This window comes from Cupressus sempervirens, chromosome 5 (genome assembly GCF_028749045.1).
Source record: "Cupressus sempervirens isolate cs-2001-9-10 chromosome 5, ASM2874904v1, whole genome shotgun sequence".
Lineage (NCBI taxonomy): Eukaryota > Viridiplantae > Streptophyta > Pinopsida > Cupressales > Cupressaceae > Cupressus > Cupressus sempervirens.
The window spans coordinates 272,112,614-272,134,380 of NC_143122.1; the positions used below are offsets into that span (position 1 = coordinate 272,112,614).

The 21,767-nt window shown below is 35.6% G+C and overlaps 1 long non-coding RNA gene across 1 annotated transcript in view; it reads left to right on the top strand.

The window, feature by feature from the left end:
- LOC149555615 (uncharacterized) overlaps positions 1 to 21,767 on the top strand; it is an 86,771-nt gene that overhangs the window by 55,631 nt on the left and 9,373 nt on the right. The gene's annotated exons all lie outside the window — the stretch shown is intronic.

Consider the following 21,767-nt stretch of genomic DNA (forward strand, 5'->3'; position numbering starts at 1 on the left):
GATTGTATGTAGTTGTTTAGTATTTAGGGTTTCATGTGAAAGATATAACAGTTGCTTGCTATTTTTTGAAATATTAACTTAAGGAAACTAGTAGTTATGTGTAAGAAAAATAAGTAAAAAATTGTTTTCCCACCAAAATTATGTTTTAAAGAAATAATCTAGGTAATGCTCATAGAGGTATATAGTGCCAAGAATTCTTCGTGAGAGGTCATCCATCTCAATACTACTCAAGCTTGAGTGTTCTTAACAATGAAGTTTCCTCCATGGTTAAACTCACTTTGCTTGCAAATGGACTTTCATGATAATGAATGGAACACCTAGCACTCATTACAATTAGGTAATGCTCACATAAGTGAAGCATCAGGACTTCCTGTGAGGTCACCCATCCCAGTATTACTCTAATTCAAGTATGCATAACAGTGAAGTTTTCTCCATGGGTAAACCACTCAACTTGAAAAATATAGGTTCTTTTGCAACAAGGAAGGGTTTAATCATGGAGGAAACTTCATAATTGTTTGTGTACTTGAGTTAGAATGATGATGGGATGGGTGCCCTCTAGGGAAGTCTTAGTGCCTCACCTTTATGTGGATCACTTAGATGCAATTAGTGTCAAGTCTTCCATTCATTCTCATGAGAGATGGGTTCTTGTGAACCACTACTCACAAGATATGAGTCAATGAGTTTGACTCAAAAAAATACATATTTGAATCTTAATAGCAATATTACAATCAATCTTACATGTTACTTCCATATCGGTTGGGCTCAACACTTTGTCTAATTTGTAATAATGTAATTTTGTTTATAAAAGCTTCTTCCAATTAAAAAAATGTTATGTAATTATTTTGAAATCATGGCATTTGTTAATTACTATTTACTAAAAGCCCACCAAAATTAAAAAGTAAAATGGTAAAATCGTAAAGAGCAAAAAATTAGGACTAACCACAAATTATTACTTTAGAGTAGATTTTTCATTCATAATTCAAAGCCAAGTAATTGAATTCCATTTACACTTTTTAAGTTTATATTGCAACTATGATGTTATTGTTCTTCAAACACAAACCATGTGATTTATGATCTCCACATGATCAAATTAGCTTACTATTATATTTGTTTAGACCTTTGTTTCCTAAGTATACTTTTACAAAGAAGCCTAAATATTAACTTCCATGAATCCAAAACACAGATGTAAAGACCCTAAGTTTTGATGAAAAGTGTGATGGGTAAAGATACAAAGAAAAAAAATCATTCAAATATTGATCTCATAAACCAAAGGAGGATAGACCCTATACTACTACATAATATATATATATATATATATATATATATATATATATATATATATATATATATATATATAGCCCCATTAAAAAAAATCAAGATGAGAGACAAGGAATGTGTTTCTCATAAGGTAGATGTGTGCACTTGTCAACCAAGGGAACATTGAACTCAAAAACTAAATTAACCAATCAATAAGCTCAAGGAATTTTCATAGGCCTTTGTAATAATACCATACAAAATAGATCATTTTGACACAAACTCTTGTAGATGGTTTTCAATACTATAATGATAGTTTTCCTTGTTTGTTGAGGCTTGAAACTTGGAGGAAATGTGTTTTTTAGTAAGTGTTCAATAGATGGGAAGAGTTTGAAGTTCAAAGGGGTCTTGAGTTACTCACATTAGAGGCTTAGAGTCTTTTTACAGATCTTTCCAAGGCCTTGGACCATTTGCATAGTAAGAAAGATGTAGTGTTTTGTTAGACTTGAGCTTATGCATAACCCCTAAATTGAATTGGTTGAGCTATCTAGCCTCTCCCCATCATGCTAGTATTAAAGCATAGTTGATTGTGGGATTAGTAGAAGGAAAGGTTTATGTCACTTAAAGAGTCTAAAGGAGATACATCCAATATGGTGACTAGTGTGGAGCTTCCCAAAAAGGTGCAAGATTAGGAAGCAAACAATAAATGGTTAAAAAGGGAATTGTAAAGACTTAGAGACTAGTTGAAAGTTGCAGAGAATAATGTCGCCAAAGGAGGAGGAGATGAAGAAGTGGAAGAACCCTTTGAAATAGAGGAGCAGGAAATTACTCCTATACAAGAAGAACATAGGATGTTTGTAGGTTCTATAAAAACAATGAAAGGAGATGAGACTGATAAAATATTAATAAGTGGAGGCGGCCTAAAGGAAAAGGAGGTCATTGAGTGGTTAGAGACAACCTCAATTTACTTTGAGGTGAATCAAGTGTAGAAGAAGGATAGAGTGAGGATTGCAAAAGGAAAGTTCAAGGGGTCATCCCTGTCATGGTGAAACTACATTCAAGGGGAAAGGATACAAGAAGGCAAGGATATTATAGCCTCATGGGAGGTAATGTAGTCTAACATAATAGCCCAATTCCTTCCCTTAGATTATGAGGTCTAGATGTATTATAGGTTGCAGAATTTAAGGCAGGGGAACTTAGATGTAAGTTCATATATATTGAAGAGTTGCACAAATTGACGCTTAGATTCAAGAAATAAGAGACATAGGTAGAGAAGGTAGCAAGATACCTTAATAGCCTAAGGAGGAATATCCAAGAGGAGATTATTCTCCTAGCACCTAAGACAATGCATAAGTGATTTCAAATTGCATTTAGAGTGGAAGAGAAGTTGAGGTGGAAGAGTGAGCAAAATAAAAGAGGTAGAGGTGGAATAAAATTTAGAGGCAGAGGTAGATTTGGAGGTAGAGGAAAGAGCCAAGGGTCTCAAGGTGAGTCTATTCCTAGAGAGAAAGTAGGGGACTCAAGTACTAGAGGAGGCTACATAGGAAGGGGACCAAATGGAGGAGGTAGATCAAATGGACCAGGGAGAGGATCTAAGTTCTCTAGTATGAAGTGATACAACTTTGGGTAGATTAGGCTCCCTGCATATGGGTGTCCATAAAAGGAATCAACTTCCCAAACAAATGATAGAAGAAACATATTAGTACATGATGATGAAGGAGTGTGACTTCCACTGAAGTCACATTGGATTCAGAAGTTGGCACAAAAATCTAATGATGAGAAGGACTTTGCTCAAAGAATTTGTGAAGACAAAGCCATAACAAAGGAAGGCATTATTCATAATCAACTACAAGATTTAAAGAAAGGCATGTAAATTTATCATAGATTATGGTTCCACTAATAATAATGTATCCTTAGAAGTTGCAAATTAAGTTGAAGATGGAAATATTACCCCATTAGTACTCATGCAAGCTATCTGGGCTTAATAAGGTGCAACATGTAGTTATTAATAATAAAAATTGGGTAGAGTTCATTATTGGGGGGTATAAGGATAGGATCTTGTGTGACATACTCCCTATGGATGCTTTCCACTAGCTATTTGGCAGGCCTTAGCAATTTGATAGAAAGGCACACCTAAATGGTGAGAGGAATGCCTATACATTTCAAAAAGATGGGACAACCTCTAAGATCTAGTCCATGATAGAAGATGGAAGTTCCAAAAAATTGGGCAATACTGTGATGTTGGTAAGGGAGAAAGAGTTCCTCTACATCTTGAAGGAGAGAGGTGTAGGGTATTCTTGAGTCTTGAATTCCAAAGAAGATAGGAAGAGGGAGATTAGTGACATAGGTCCCAAGGAGGTGAGGCATCTATTGGAGAAATATAAAGAAGCCATAGAAGGAGATGTGCTAGACTCTATACACCCTATTAGAGGCATAAGACACCAAATAGACCTCATACTAGGTGTATTACTCCCTAACAAAGTTGCTTACGAGTTAACCTTGCAACAAAATGAAGAAGTTTTCGAACAAGTACAAGAATTACTTGGAAGAGGTTTGACAAGGAAAAGTTTGAGCCCTTGTGTTGTGTCCACTCTTTTGGCCTCTAAGAAGGATGGAAAGTAGAGGTTATGCATTAACTCTAGGGTCATCAATAACATAACAATTAGGTATAGGTTTCATATCTGTAGAATAGAAGATTTAATGGATTATTTGGGAGGAGCTTCATATTTCTCAAAAATTGACTTGAAAAGTGGGTATCACCAAATTAGAATCAGAGAAGAGGATGAGTGGGTTGGTGCAGGAGCCTAAGGTCCTAAACAAGGTGGTCAAACACCAATTTTGGATAGATTAGGAGGTCAATAAGTGTCCAAGATGACACAAGACAATAAAGCAATCTCAAGCATTCCTAGAATGTTTTTAGGCATATTTCTTACATGTTGTAATAAGGCCTATGGGCAAGTCAAAGGTCAATCAACATTGGTCAATGCTATGAGTTGACCAAAAATCTTCATTTTCATGGTTTTTAGTATTCTTGCATTATTTGTTAAGGTTTGGTAGACATTATAGGTTATTTGTTTTGAAATGTGGAAAAATTGCAAAAAGTTGTCAAAAAAGTTGCTTGTGCAATAAAAATTGTTGTTGAGCAACTTTTCTTGCAAAAATGGAATGTCAACAATCAGGTTGTTGTGTTCATCAAACACATAAGGGTGAATGTGTGAGTTCAAGAGGCTTGGCCTATAAAATGTATGTTCTTCAACCTAGGAAGGGGTTGGAGTTGGACATACAGAATTTGAAACAATAAAGCAACTTCTGGTGGGAAAACAAGTGCAAACAGCAAGTACTATTTTTGGATTTCCTTGCCGAGTTATAGTAGGTACATGTGTTGATTGTGAAAAGTTATTTTTTGACTTACTTGTGAGTGTACTAATTAGTTTTAAGTGAATTGCGTTAGTTGAAGTAGATTTGCTTTGTTTTTGTATATGTTGTTTACCCTAATTTGTACTCAGGGTTTTGAGTGAAATGGATTCTCCTTCCTAATCCCCATGGTGGAAATAGCTAGTTTTTGGGTCATAGAAGGGATATAGGATGAAGATTCTTATTTATCTTTTATTTTTTAAAATTTCCACCTTCTAGAGGAGTACTGGTAGCTATTAAGCTAAGCATTTGTATGTGCTTAGCATGCAGACAGTCAGGAAGAAAACTACATAAAGTAATAAGAAGGTCATGGGTGTTTGAGATTTGGTAGATGGCAACATGGAAGGATTCCCTAAGTGTTGGAGAAGACATTTCAGGTTTGGGTTTCAATATTGGAGGTTTATTAAGACAAACAGTGGTATTAGCCCTATTTAGTCCTAAACTAGAGCTCGAGAGTTAAGGGGTCAGGAGAGTCAACCCAGAACTCATCTTGTGGAGTTTTTTAGGTCTTCTTATACCATTAAAGATTATGTTACTGGTTTGGTGAGTTTTGTGGGATTTTTTGGAGTTTGGTGATGGTTTTGGTTGGACAGGGCTACTAGGAAAGAGCCCCTATTAGGCCTCCTAGAGTAACTTACAGATTTAGCTTAGAAAGAAGCCCAAAAACCTATCAGAGGGTTATGAAACTTGGTGAAATGATGGAAAAGAGTATGAGGAAGTGTAGTAGAGTCTAAGATTCTGGAGGGTACAAGGGAGTGAGGTGTGGAGAATATTTGAGTGCCTTTTTGGAGGCTTGAGGCTACTTTGAAGATAGAGATGGTATTGGGAGGTGAAGTGGGAATGTTGAGGAGACCATTCACTACCACTCTAGTCTTGAGTAGATCCTAAAGAAGTGATTTGGGATTGATTGAAATTAGGAGAAGTTCAAGGAATGTTATTGGGAATAACCTAGTGATTGACACCCATTACTTGCATCACTTGTTTAATTCCCCTACTACCTTAACGAGCTTGATGAATGAGGTTTTGCAAGATTCCATAGGGAAGTTTGTGGTGGTATACCTTGATGACATTCTAGTGTACAATAATACCATAAAGAGCACCTTGAACACCTTGAAATGGTGATTAGAATATTGCAACAAAAATTTTTGTTAATAAACCTTGACAAAAGCAAGTTTATGAGACTTGAGTTGACATATTTGGGACTTTTATTTCTAATGGGGACTTGAAGATGGACCCTTCAAATGTGGAAGCTACACTCAATGGGCCAACTCCTAGGACTGCAAGGGAGGTGAGAAGTTTTTATGGCCTTGCAATATTATATAAAAATTTTGTCAAAAAAAATGGTGAAGTTTGTGCCCCTATCTTGGAGACCATAAAAGGAGGTAGGAATGTAAAATATGTCTGGACAAATGAAGTAGAAAGAAATTTTAAATACTGGAAACAAAAGGTATCCAAATACCTAATCCTTGTATTATCTAACTTCAACAAGGTTTTCACAATTGAACGTAATGTTAGTGGAGTTTCTATTAGAGTAGTATTGAGTCAAGAGGGAAGGCCAATAGCCTTCTTTAGGGAGAAATTGAATGGTAGTAAGAAGAAATATTATGTATATGATTTGGAGCTTTATGTTATGGCATAGGCTATGAAAAAATGGTGGCATTATTTTCTACCCAAGGAGTTTATTGCTTTTACTGACAACCATGCTTTGAGTTTCTTGAATGGATATGACAGGCTAAACCATAGACATATGAAATGGGTGGAGAGTAAAGAATCCTACAACTTTACTATCAAACACAAGAAAGGGATGAAAAACAAGGTAGCAGATGCCTCGAGAAGGAGGAAACTCATAGTTAAAGAGATGTAGTTGAAAAGAGTGGGGATTAAATCCTTAAAGGATATATATTCAACTAATGAATATTTTAAGGAAGCATACAAGGTTTACAATTAGCCAGGAAAAAGAATTTTCTAATTTTGAGTTGCATGAAAGTTTATTGTTTAAGGGGAGCCAATGTTGTGTACCAAAGTTCTCCATGAGGGAGAACATAATCAAAGGAAATAATAGTGGAGATCTTGGGGGTCACTTTGGACTCAACAAGGCATTGGATTTGGTAAGTAGGTACTACTTTTGGCTAAGATTACATAGTGATGTTAGAAAGTTGGTTGACTCATGTGCCATATGTCAGAGGGCAATGGTGTATCCATAAATGCAGGCCTTTATCAACCCCTACGTGTGCCAAACAAACCATGGGAGTACTTAAGCATGGATGTTCTATTAGGATTACAAAGAACAAAGTCAATGTTTGGTAGCATATTTGTAGTTATTGATAGATTCAGTAAAATGGTTCATTTTATCCCTTGTAAGAAAACCAATGATGAAAGTTAAATATCCAATTTTTTCTTTAAGGAGACTATGAGGATTTATAATTTGCTTATATCCATAGTAACTGACATAGATTCAAATTTTGTCATCCTTTTTTTGAGGACCCTTTGGAAAAAGTTGGGAACACAATTATTTTTTAGCTCTTCCTATTATCATCAAACTGATGGGAATAATAAAGTGGTAAATAGATCATTGGGAAACCTTTTGAGATGCTTGACTAAAGAACAGGGACAAATATGGGACATGGTGCTACCATAGGCAGAGTTTTCCTATAATAACTCTACTTATAGAAGCTCAGGAAGGAGTCCTTTTGAAATAGTTTATGGGTCATCCAAGGGGAGGCATGGAGCTAATGAACTCCAAAGGAAAAAAAATAGGAGTTTCCATTTGAATATTTTGCAGAAGACATGAGGGAGATTCATGAATAGGTCAAAGGTCCTTCATCAAAATGCACAAATAATCAAGGCTAAAGTTGATCAAAGAAGAAGGGATGTATAGCTAAAGGAAGATGGCCTAATTATGGTCCATTTAAATAAGGGCAGGTTCCCAAAAGAAAGCTACAACAAGTTAAAGATGATAAAAATAGGTCCTTGAAAAATAATCACTAGATACAAAAGCAATGCATACACGATTGACTTACCATTGATATCATTTGACATATCCCTCTCTCCAATATTCAATGCAGCAAATTTGACACATTTCAAAGGCCAAACATCAACTGGAACATATGATATAGGGATACAACATGACAAAGAGGACTAGTTTACAAACTTGCCTACTACCATTGAACTTGAGATGGATAGTGTATGTATATATATATGTTTGGAGTTTATTGGGAAACTGAGATACTGAGGGGGGGGGCTTGAATTAGGATCTATAAAACTTTTATCCTTCTAAAAAACTTTATTTCATTCACTGCATTAATCATCTCATATCTGGTTTATGCATAACATAACTTGAAAAATTAAATGCTGAAATAAATCTAACTATGCATCACATTCATGAAATGTAAACACATAACACAAAATATTTTGGTAACCCATAAACCATCCAAAGTGAAGGTAAAACTTGGGTGGAGATGACACCCACAAATCTTCATTATTGAAGTAAAAAAATTAGCCTTTTAGGACTACAATTTGATCACTTCTGATGATCTACCCTATGAGGGGTATGCTCTATTAAAAGCTTTAAGATTGTTCGGTCTACTTTGACTAAATAATTTTACACTTACAATAAATTAAGGATTCTGTTAGGAGATTTACAAAGGTCTATTAAAACCATTATGTTAAGAGATTTTCCCTAATTCAATCTATCAAAACTAATTTAGTACTTGATCCTTTGGTCTGCACTTACAATTGTTGATTACGGATCTCCTCCTTCCAATCTCTAATTTGATCTCCAATTTGATATGTCTTTACTCTGCCCTTCACTACTTCATTAGGTTGCCAACTCTTTTCTTCACAACTTTCGCATGTAGCGTCCAAAACTTAACCCCTTTGCACACTTCACATACTTCACATTCTCTCTCTCTCTCTCTCTCTCTCTCTCTCTCTCTCTCTCTCTCTATATATATATATATATATATATATATATATATATATATATATATATATATATATATATATATATATATATATGACAATAGGGTTTAGATCTTCCTATTTTAAGACATCTATAGAGTCTTCTAGATGCTTCCCTTTTTGTCTCTTCATCTAATGGGTTGCTCATCCCTTATAGGGATCGATGACCCATGTCAAAATGCATAACAACCTTCGTAACAAACTCTATGATCATTGAATGTTATTTACATGTTGTAGAGCTATGAAAGTAAGCATGCAAAGAACATTAACAAGATATAACATTCACAAAACTAAGACATTTTCTCACATATAGATCAGACAAAGAAGGTAAACAAAGAGTGTGCAAACCAAAGGAGAACACTCAAACAAGCCTTCTTAATGTGTAGATGTGTCCAAAGATGGAGATGTATGGTCAAAATCATTGAAATAGGTTGTGAGACACACATCCTCATTCAACCTCATTACTTGGAAAATTTTATACACTCCTTTTGAAATCTAGTATTAAAATCAAAAGTGGACTCATTTTCACCCCTCTTTATGTTGTTGAACTCATTCAACACAAAGTTGGCATTGGTGTTGTCACCATATTATTCTTTGCAATTTTTTTCTAAGTTACTCTAAGAGGTTGAGCTATCATCTGGTAATCTTCTAAACCAATCTCTGGCATCCTCTATTAGTGAATGAACAAAAAGCTTCATCACCACATCTTTGTGTTCCACCTCATAGTCATTGAGCATGTCAATGAGCTTCCTAAGGTGTTCCTCACTGGTGACTATATTATTTCCAGAAAATTTTATGACCTTATCTCTAAGGTCATTAGAGATGGGATGTGGGAAACTAGGAGTTCCTAAGAAGGATATTTGTTTGTATTTTTCCATATAAATTGGTTTCCTTTGGAAAGCTGCAACATTTTCGGTACTTGCTCCAACACTTTAGCTTTGGACAGGAGTTTGAATCTGCTGGATTTGTTGAATAACAGGGATCTGACTAGTAGTAGAAGAAGTTGAGGTAGGGGCTAACTATGAAGAGCTTTGGCCTATTATCATAGGTCCAGGAGTAGGGATAAAAGGGGCAACTTGTGAGGATTGGCTTGACTAAAAAGATAGGGTAGAGTTAGATTTAATAAATTGGATCTTTCTCCTAGTTTCACCTGCCTGAGCTTCATTCTATACTTTCTCAAGCTCGTTTGCCAAATCTTCCTTTTCCTTTTTAGCCTTCTCAAAGTCCTGATGAAGCTTTTACATGACAAGGCTAGTGGGCTTATTAGGAAGAACCTAGGGCTCATTGATTTGTGCTCCTACAATCTTTTGTTTTCCTTTGTCAAGGTATTTCATAGTCAAATCTATAATTTTAGGTTCAACGGGTTTATAAGGTTGAACTTGTGAAATAACAGGACCCTCCTTCTCTTCAAGAGGGTGCTCCTTCTCATGGACTTTAGATTTTAAACCCTCCATATCTCCAAATATATCAGAGTGCATCTCAGGATATTTCTCCCCTAATCTCTTATTTTGCTCTTGTAGGGAAGCTATTCTCCTAAGAAGATTGACTCTCTCAATCATAGTATTCAAAGTAATTTTTTCTTTCTCCTTTTCCAAATGGATGTGTTTGGCTTCCTCCTCTACAACCCTCCTCCTAAGAAGGACTAGATCAGGAAATAAATCCTTAAGGTTTGCAATAGTGTCTTCTGAATCCATTGGGTCTAGATCTATACGGTTAGCCACATGTGGTCCTTGTCTAGGACTGAAACTTGTATCCATATTTTCCCTAAATACCCAGTTGTGGTTCATTTCATTCACCAAATTTGGTCTACAAGGCACATCCCCCATAGAAAACACTTTTTAATCATGATACATCCTTTCTTCTCTAAACGGGGTGGTGAATACTTCTCCCAATAATGTAGTATGCTCAGAGTCAGAGCCTTTGGAAGATGACTCCCTTTCTATCGTAGGGTGGTAGTGTGATTGGACTGACACACTTCCTCTGGGATCTACGTAGGATTAGAATCAAGTTTCTTTTGTTTTGGTTCTTTCTACCGCCAAGAGGTAATTTGGTGTATAATGGTATTTCTGGGTGGTCCTTTGTAAAAGCACATGTATTTTTCTTCCTATCAGCCATTGGTTAGGATTTCTTAAAATACTTATCGCACTAGCTACAAAATGTTAGACTTGAGTCACCATCTTATAAAGTGAGATTATTTTAAATAATGACTTTTAAGACTGAAAAATAACACAGGAAAGCTTTTTAAAATGGATCTAAGACAAGGCCAATCAGAAAGCTTTAACTTTACACACCAAGTAATGCTCTAGAGACTATAGTTCTTATGACAATATTGCTTATACATTCTCCAGTAGAGTTGCCATTTTGTTGGAGTTATTTTTTATAAGGAACACACTAGGCCAATTTGGACCTGATACTAGGAAGCATAAGACAAGGACAAGCCTAAGGATCAACTAAAATCCTATACTCAGCAGGGGTAAATCTTAGTTCTGGGCCAACTTCAATAGAGTCGTTAGGACTCCCTTCACTTTAGGCTCTACAGAGCCAAGGTGAGCAAACCTTAGGGATTGATATGATAAATTTTATGATATTCTTCTTTTCAAGACTATCCCCTACAGTAGAAAGTGGTCAATTTTCTTCTATAATTCACCAAATAACTCCCTTATTATAGTAGCTAACTATAACTAATAAGATATTGCAAACAAGTAACAACCAACAATTTTAGTTCTTCATTACATAAAAGGTTAAATTGATTGTTTGATTTTTGTACATGCTCTAGAACAACATGAATCATCAACTTACAACTAAAATTAAGTGACCATTGTCTTATCCATTGTTAAATAGAGTCAAAACCAACAACTTGGGCCTATTTAATCAACTTGTAATTGAATTTATCAATAGTAAGCTCTAAATTTCATTCTTGTTATATCCTTCTCATAAACCCTAAACCCTATCACTTATAGAAAGCAATTACTTAATTCTTTGAATTAATAGTAATTAGCAAGAGATACACAATTCATCTAAATTAAATTAAACTGAAAGAAGATTGTTCATTTCAATCTCAAGATCACACACATAAGTAAGGAGGCAAAATTCAAAGACGTAGATATGCAAGATTTCCTTTTTATATTGATTTCGTTTGAAAATGAATACAATACTGATAAAACTCAAAGTACAACTAAGAACTTGACAATTAATACTTGGTATTCACTATATTCTCAAGTATACAAGACTGATTACATTCATATCATTACAAAAACTTAGACAAACTATAAAAAAGGCATGAAATAGGAAAATTCTACAGACAACCGACCTCAACTCCTCATCATGGAAATCCTTATATATGATTGTAACAAGCTACAAATGGGAGGAGGACACATGTCCTTACCTTAATGGAAGAGAAAAGGCAAGACATAAATATATATATACACAAAACATTCTCTTGCATGAGATCCAAAAATAAGAAGGTAGTTGAAAAGTTAGTAGGTAGCACTTTACTATGGCAACTTTAACTTTAATCCACTTTGTCTTCTTCTGCTCTTTGTTTCCTCAAAAGTCTCAAAATTTCATAGGCATATTTATGAGAGATTTATCCTTCTGATGAATTTCTTAGTGTATCTAATCTTATCCTTAGTCTCTCATTGCCTTTAATCTCAATTTTTTTAGCTTCTTCATGTTGGTAGAGCCTTTATTTCTCCTACCACTTCCCAAACATGGACTTCTCTCTTGGTGGGCCACTCTATGGTTTTAACGTCTTCCAGGTCCTTCATGGATTTTTCCACCTAGTATCCGTTATGGCTTTAGAATCCACTAAAAATTTATTCAAATCTATTTCAACTCTAAACAGGGAGTCAATCAAATTATTAAAAGAGGCATCATTGCTACTTCAAAAATTGTCGTTGTGGTCTCTTGAGTCAATCATTGAATGTATTAGACCATTCATGCCATTCCTTCAACATGTTGCTATTATCCAAAATTGGTGGTATACAGGGCTCAATTCCTCGAGGTAAAACTTTTAGTTTGCCTTGTATAACTTGTAATCTCCCAGTGAAGAAACCAATTAATTCCTTAACTATCTCTAGGCTCTCCTTCATTGTGATTATCTTATCAGGTAAATCAAGGTTCTTAGCTATCAACATAATAAGCCTCTCTAAGAACTGAGTATATGTCCCCCACAAATTGAATGTGGGTAATAGCCATGAAAGTGCTTCATTGCAAAATTACTCAACATCTTGTAAAGAAACATAGAATGTATGAGCCTATTGTGATATACTCTTTAGAGTTTCAACCCTATGGCTAATCATACACCTAAGGATAGATGTCCCTACCTCATCTGCTTACTAAGTTGGTGGAGCATCAATTTTCATTCTCCTAGGCTTTGTTCTATCCTCTTCCCTCAACTCTTTTGTCTGTGTTGGGGCTTCAATTGTAACCGTAGGTAGTTGCTCTTGGATATCTTGCTCTTTTCTCTATTCGATAGTAGCGACTTGCTCTGCATTGGATAGTTTCTCTCTGAGAGATGCAACCTCAACCTCTAAGACTTGAACCTTGGCCTCAGGTTCTTCAATATTTTCTTTATGGACATGGCTCATCCTAAGCTCATCCTCATAAAGCTTCATTACATCAATGTAATCATGTACAAACTTGGCAAGTCTTGTTTCTATCTCCTCTACCTTGGCCTCATTCATGAATGAGAAATGCTTCAAGGCTTTTGAGATTTCTATACCTAAAGTACCTTGCAAAGTCCATACAACCATGTTACCCTGTTTTGTACTTTGCACATCCATCAGCTTAGGTTTTTTTGATGAAGGAGCCATACTCCATACTACCAAAGATTTGGTGTCAATGTTGAATTTGGATCCTCTCTGTAGTCCATTAGCACCATATGCCTCATATGAAATGGCATTTTCCTTTCTTCTAATCTGATCAATAAATAAATGCTTGCTCCAAATCCCACCCAAGCACCAACAACATCCCATTCCTCTGTACAAGATCTCTCGCCTCCTCCAGAGTAATGACTTCACTCTCAGGATCATAGGCTTGCAATTTCTCAATCAGTTCTAGCTTTTGTTCATATGATTCTCCTAGTTTCATCTTGAGCACCAACTCACTTTGTTTTACCTTGTACAAAAAAAAATTGAACTCTACAGACTTGATGAATTCATCATCCTCTATAAACTATTGGGCTTGGATGATCCTATCATCCAACCTTGTTGTAGCTAGTTCTAGGTTAGTGAGTGTATTTTTAGCTGCAATGACCCTATCTTGTATATAACCTTGCCTTAAGTTAGAAAAATACTTACTCTTAGTAGGTAGTATTTTTTGTGTCCTCTATTTAACTTTTGTAGGAATATGGACAAATTTTTTCCTCTGATCCCCCTTGGAGACGCATGATGCCTCAGTAGGCTCTTCTTCTTCTTCTTCTTCTTCTTCTTTTGGAGTCACATCAGGTTCAAGATTGTCAGGACATACCCTGTCTTCTTCTTCTCCTATGGGTCCCTCTGGCATTTGGGCCATGATTTCAGCATGGTTAGTGACCGTCTTCCTAATCCTATTATGATAGGGAACATCCATAGAAAATCCCTTGAGATTTGGATCTACTCTTTTCATCTCTCTCTCAACCCTCAACACATCATCAAGTTTGGCCAGTTTGTCTTTTGCCTCCCCCTCCGCAATAGTATTAGGGATAACATCTTCAAGGGGTAGCTCCTTGGCATTAGGCAACATATATTTCCTTATTTATTTGAGGGTGTTCTTCATCCAATTATCAGGATCATATATCTTGTAAGGACTAGTTGACAGGTTGTAGTTGTGGAGGAAAGAATGAATCTGATCTAGGGCCTCTTTTCAAATTGAAAAGTCCCCCACCCTGAAACATCTACATAGGAATGTTCCTCTATGTACCTTAGGCCCTAGATACTCCCTTTTAACCATAAAAAACTGCCACATAAATTCAATAATAGCCAATCTGGGAGGGATGAATTTTGGTAATATGTGGGGTGGCTAGGGACAACCATACACTCTCATTAAAGAAAAGATTGGAAATAGAAAGATATCCCCCCAATTATGGTCTAATATTTTTCTTTCTAGGAGCATGGCTAGTCTCAAAAGACTCTTCAAGATCTTAGGTTCCCTAAAGTAACCTAGGTCTAGCATTTGCATTATGACAACACTAAAATTATTTTTAAAAGATACAAAATTAGAAAAGTGATATGAACAATCCCATACCTGTGTCCACAGCTAAACTGGAAACTCTCCATAAGCATTAGAGGTGTGATCAATGAAATCAAGGCTTATGTACCCTACATTCTTATATAGGATTAGGTGCATCAACAATGAGTAGTGATAGAATTTGAAATCTTTCATCTCTCCACTCTAAGCCAGTGCAATGTTTTCCTTCATCACCTCTAGAACATACTCAACTTAATCATTTTCCCCTCCATGGTATGGGTCTTGCACATCCTTGGCTATGATAAAATCTACTCCATACACCATATCTATTCCATCCTTTCCAACCACCTTGTGGACAATCCACGTTGTTTTTACAAAATAATTCTTAAATTTATCTAAAGGCATCATTTTTTCCACCTTCTTAGGGTAATCACCCACACTATTTAAGTCCATAGGAATATGTTGTAGCATAGACTTCCATGTATAGGCTTTTGTGTTTCTCTCAAACTTCCTTTGTAGATCCTTCAAGTCCACAAGTTGGCCCATGTTACCATCCAATCCAAATGCTTCAATGAATGAGGCATGGTCCAAGGTACATAGAATAGTTACATCTCTGCTATGGAATAATTTGGTGGCCAAACTATACGACTTCATTAGAGCCTTCACCAAACAAACATCAATGAAAGGCTCTAGAAAATATAATTTTGCCAAGTTCTTCTTCCATGGATTGCACATAGGGATCTTCTTCTCTCTGTTGTGGTAAAAGTATATGAAAAGTTCATAACCTGTAACTCTAGGACATGTAGCATCTCTGCATAGGAAATATTGGTCCACACAAGCATGATCATGTGCAACATTAACATTTGAGGATCTTGGGAAAAGCTTAATCCATTCCTCAACAAACCTATTAGGTTTCTTTTGTCTTATTTTTCCTCCTTTGGAAGTGGAGGTCTCTGCAATTTCCATGTCCACCGCCTGAATAGAGTCAACTTCTTTATCAGACATTCAGATTGTATGTTGGAAAACACTTGGAAAAACTATACTTAGGCACTAAAAGTAATAATCTGTATGCACTAGAAATTCTGCAACTGCTTGGATTTTCTTCTCTTTGTGAATGGTAAACTACAATTGATCGACAAAATGTTTTTATAATTCAATGTACATCATCAACGTTTCTTTGCATTGATTTCCAACATGCTTGAGCCTTAAAATCAATTTCTTGTGTCACCTTAGGGGAGCGTCACCATTACTATATAGTGTTACATTTTTTGTACATTACTCAAATATTATTGGTCAAGAGTGGCTTGTTGCTTCCAGCTCAGAAAAGCGAAAAGCATACCTTTAGGTCAAAACTAGGATTTACGATCTTACGATCAACTTAGAAGTCAAACCCTTTGTAAAATCTTAGGTGGGGAAGAAATGTTCTATAATCTTACGATCCTTTGAAATCAAACCCTTATCATACTATTGTAAACCTTGAGAAAAGCTGTTACGATCTCACAATACACTAGTTACTGTGACATCATAACTTCACTTTAAATTCTTTATGATCTTATGAGAGGCGGCTTACATTCACTACTATAGCATCTTTATCTCACTTTCCTTCACCTTACAATCCTATGATCGTGGTTTAGTTGACCATTTCATAACTTTGGCAATCATCCTTCTCACCCCTACGATGTTACAACAAATCATTACCTTTCTTCATTGTAGCATCACTGACATTAACTTTAACCTTTACAATCTCTTGATACATTGCCTATCGTAACATCGTGACTCTTTATCGCTGCCCTTGAGACCTTATGAAATACTGTTTATCATAAGATCAGAGAATGAGATTTGTCATATTGCCATAAAACTTATGCAAAGACATTTTTGGCCCCACCGGCCCAACGTGGCATTCACCTTCTATGTGTTGTAGTTGTGACCAATCAGGATATAACATGTGTCATTTCTCTGACACTAAACTGTCACGTTGCTTTTTCATTTGTTACTTTACGATCATCATCCCTATAGCATAATGAGCTTCAAATTCTTCTCCCCCAATCTTATGAGTAGGGCCTTAGCATAACATTGAAAAGCTTCATAAAGACTATTACAATGCCTTAATCACTCCTTTATTGTAGGATCGAAACTCTTTATCTTCTTCCTTATATTTTCACATTTCTACGATCCTACAATAAGCCACTTATCATATGGTCGTGATCCTTATCTTCTGCCTCTAAGATCCCATGATCACCTATTTGTCGTAGCATCACACACCATGGTATAAAAAACCTTTACATCAGACTTACGATGGCACGACACAAAAAAATCATAAGATCAAGAATTTCATCCTTTACACTTGTGATATTATGACCACATTGTATTGTAAAATAAAGAGACTCAAATTTTAACCCTACGCTCACCTGCCAACCCCTTTGATTGTAAGATCGTAAGAGATAGCTCAAAATACAAACAATCTCCCACTTAGAAATAAGACATAGGGTTACGGCCAAATTGTGAATTTTTATGAAATTTTTCGTGAGAGAGAAAATGAGAACACAATCCTAGAGCATTATTTCATCAGACTAGGGCAAAAATACCTTGTTAGGGTCATCCTTTGAAAATGACAATAAATAAAACATGAACCTTAATCAACACAACACTCTTTCCAAAAAATTTTCACCATAAAATTTGAAAATTTAGCTTAGTGAAAATAATGGCTATCAGACGTAGTCAGTCCTCTTCCCCTCTTATTTTTTGAACATAGACTCCATCATTGTGTAACACTCTCACCTTACATGGAGTTGTAGCTCCAACTGTTGTTATCTTCTAGCTAGTCCGAGTTATTTTACCTGCATCAATGACAGTAACCTAGGGTAATGGTATTGGTCCTTTGTAATGATTTACCAAGAACCTCCCAGAAGAATTTCTCCAAGTTTCATGGTGATGGGAATCTTTCTGTAGATGAACATATTGTCGTTTTCTTTGCAACATCTAGTGTTGTCTCCCCTCAACACGAAGATGTAACCATAAGAATGTTTGTTGAAACACTAGTTGAAAATGTGGTTGATTTCTTCTAGCATCTTCCTATTGGATGCATCATGACTTGGAATCATATGAGAAACCAATTTGAAGCTTGCTAAAAAGGCATAGAAGATGAGCATACATTGTTGTCTCAACTCACTCAGATAAAAAAAAGGAGCCAAGTATTCCCATGAGGGATTTTGTTGCAAAGTTCAACACATTACTTAACATAATTCCTACTACAAGTAGACCAACTACAAGTAATCATAAGATGTTTTTCATTAGGTCTATGCCTCTAGGTATTAGTTTTCAAATCAAAAGAGTGCATGTGGTGAATCTCCTAGCTGCTTAGACTCTGGCTATAGAATTAGAAGATGATTTGATAGCATCCTAGAAATGGAAGAGAGACATTCAAAGTGGAACTTTTGTAGGCACTACTACTAGCACTACCACCAACATGGAAGCAACTCTTCAAAAAAATTCAAATAAGATGATTGCCATGAAAAGGAAAATGGGTAAGCCAACTCCTTTATTTCGACAATCTTATCATGATATCTCCATAAGAAAACATGAAGAAAAGGCCTTACAATTACCACCTTCTCAAAAAAAGTTTTCCATTGAGGCAACTCCTAAGAACCAAAACATTTGAATATTCCACTTGAGAGGAGATCATGATGGTGACTCTTTCCTTGAAATGAATAGATATAAGAAGATGAATGGAAATAATGAGATAACAGTGGAATATCCTAAAATTGAAGATGATTCTACTCCCCCTGACTACTTTGGAATATTTTATTTGGAGTATGAATCAAATTCAGAAAGAGGAGGTGACTATTTTTCCTCCCTAGATGGAGTACAAATGACCATAACAACAAGAAGCCAGAAGAACAAAGGTATGGAAAGCTCAGTCCCTATTCAAAACAATGCTCCTTCTACTTCACTAGCCATGGCTAGTACCTCTACCCACTCCACTTCAAGAAGAGAACTATCAGAGAAGAGAAAAGTGGTAAGCCTAATTCCTCATTTGACATTATTCAATATTGTAAAGATGCTTGTATTCAAGTTTCTCCTCTAGAGTACTTAAAGTATAATCCTATTGAATTGCAAAGTCAACTATTATAAAGGAGAAACTAGTAATAGGGATCATTCAAATGTTAATGCTTCTCTTAGTGATAATAAGCCTAGTACCAATATTTTTCCCCCTCTTGATGAAGAACTAGTCCTATCTGTGTTTTTTAATGAAGAAGAATCTTTAATCCTAGCTACCTCCCCTAGCCAAAAAACCCAATCCCTTTTATGTATCCTTGTATGTCAATGGTCATAAACTGAGTTATTGTATAATTGACTCGGGTGCATCGGACAATGTCATGCCTTCTATTGTTGCTTGTGCCTTAGGCTTTCCCTTAACTAATACCTTTAGGATTTTTTACTCTATGGGTGCAAAACAAGTTCCCCTAATAGGTCAAGTACATGATGCCCAAGTAGCCTTAGTTACACACACAAAAAAATGAATGAAGTGGACTATTCTTATGGCTCATATCTTGCTAGTTATGGCATGCTACTAAGTAGGAGTTTTTTCAGAGATATGGGAGGTGAAATTAAACTAGATTGGTCTCACACTATTATCCCTATTAGAAACAAAAATATCAAGCTCGAACCTGAAGAAAAGGATAAATTTACTATAATGCAATCTAATGATCCCAAGGCTCAAATCTTGTATCAAGAAATGGAGTGTAGGAACTATATGATGTTCACTAATTTTAGTAATCTAGAAGAAGGGTTAGACCCGCGTAATGATCAAAGAATGTGGACCTTAGAGTATTATGGTAGTTGTGCAACTGCTAGATCTGGAGCAAGTGTGGTGCTCATTTTCTCTGAGGAAGAATTGACACAACTGGCATTCAAGCTGCAACTCAAGAACACAAACAATATTGCTAAATATGAAGCATTACTTTTAGGTGTTACTATTGGAAATCAAAGAGGAGTAAAAATTCTAAAAGCCCAAGGTGATGCAGAACTCATAGTGAAACAAGTTCGAAGTTAATATACTATGAGAAACCCAAGACTTTGGAATAATAGGAACATAGTCTAGGATGAGATAGAAGACCATGATGCCTTCTCTATACAAGTTGTTATGAGGGAGAAAAATGTAAGGGCTGATATGTTAGCTGCCTCTTCATCCCTTCTATTACCTCATCCAAAATTTCAAAGACAAAGAATACAAGGTTGAAGTCCTCTTCAAACCTAATGTACCTGATAATGATGAATCATGACAAGTCTTTAATGATGACAAGCAGACCCAGTGCTTTTTAGAGGGAGACAAACCTTTCACTGACTAGTACTTTGAAGGAATTAAAAGTCCTTGCCAAGAGTTCTCTCCTAATAACAAGAAATATTTGGAGCTAGATGCAAAATAATTAAAAGGTAATAAAATTCCTAGACACCTAATCTCTTTAGAAAAATTGTTTAATAGACATGATACATATATTAGAAGAGAAAGAGGTAGGAAAGGTGGAACCTCAGATGATTATGATGGAATAAATGTAGGCACTAAGTTTAAGCATAAAATGATTAACATTGGTAATAGTTGTTCAACTAAAGAAAGAACTAGAGCTAAAGCGTTTCTTTCTAAATATCAAGATGTTTTTGCATGGGATTATGAGGATTTAAAAACTTTTAGGAATGGTGAGTTTAAGCATAAGATTCCCCTTAATCCTAATGTAGTTCCTTTAGGCAAAAGCAACATAGCTACAACTCAATGATTCAGATGCCATCTTCAGATATATTCATAAAATGTTAGAAGCTAGGATCATTTATCCTATACACCATTCAACATGGATAGCTAATGTTGTCCCTATAAGGAAGAAGAATGGGGAGATCAAAATTTGTGTTGATTTTAGATATCTAAATCAAGCATCTCTCAAAGACAACTATGCTCTCCCCAACATGGATCACTTACTTCAAACAATGGAAGGTTCTAAAATGATGTCATTGTTGGATGGTTTCTTCAACTTTAATCAGATTAAAGAACACCTAGATGATCAGCTTAAAACAACGTTCACCACTCCATGGGGAATATTTTCTTATGTAACAAAATGCCCTTTGGGCCATTTAATGTTGGAGCCACCTTTAAAAGAGCCATGAATTCATCCTTTATAGATTTAAAGGACAAAATAATTATTATCTATTTGGATGATTTGATAGTATTCTGCAAGAGAAGAGAACAATATTTGAAGGACTTGGAGAAAGTGTTGAAAAGATGTTTGTCTTTTGTGTTATAGAGGGCAAGTTGCTAGGTCACATAGTGGCTCAAGTAGGCATTAAGATTGATCTAGAATGAGTTAAAGTTATCCAACAACTCAACCTGCCAACAAGAAAAATTCGAGTTAAATCTTTTTTTGGTCAAGTAAATTTCTTAAGGTGTTTTTTTCCTAATTTCTCTAAAATTAAAAAATGCATAATAGACATGATGAAAGGTGATCATACTTTTAAGTGAAGTGACTTTGGAAAAAAGGCCTTTGATGAGATCAAAACTGCTATAGCTCATGCCCCTATCCTAGTTCATCCAAATTATACCAAAGAGTTTATTTTATATTACAATGCATCAACCCATACATTGTCTCCTATACTCATGCAAGAAAACAAGGAAGGCATCCAAGTACCTATTTCTTTTATGAGCATATCTCTCAAGGAGCATGAATTGAGGTACTCCCAAATGGAGAAACATATCTATGGTGTAGTCAAATCCCTTAAGAACTTCAAATCCTATGTTCTAAATTCACATTCAATCATTTATGTTCCTGATTCAACAATCAAAATTATCTTGACTCGGTAAGAAATAGGATGCAATTCAAGAGGATCCTAGATAGCTGAAGTCCAAGAGTACGACATTGAGCTAAAACCTACCAAGTTGGTCTATGGAAATGGTTTGTGCAAAATAATTGTAGAAAATTAGGAGGTAA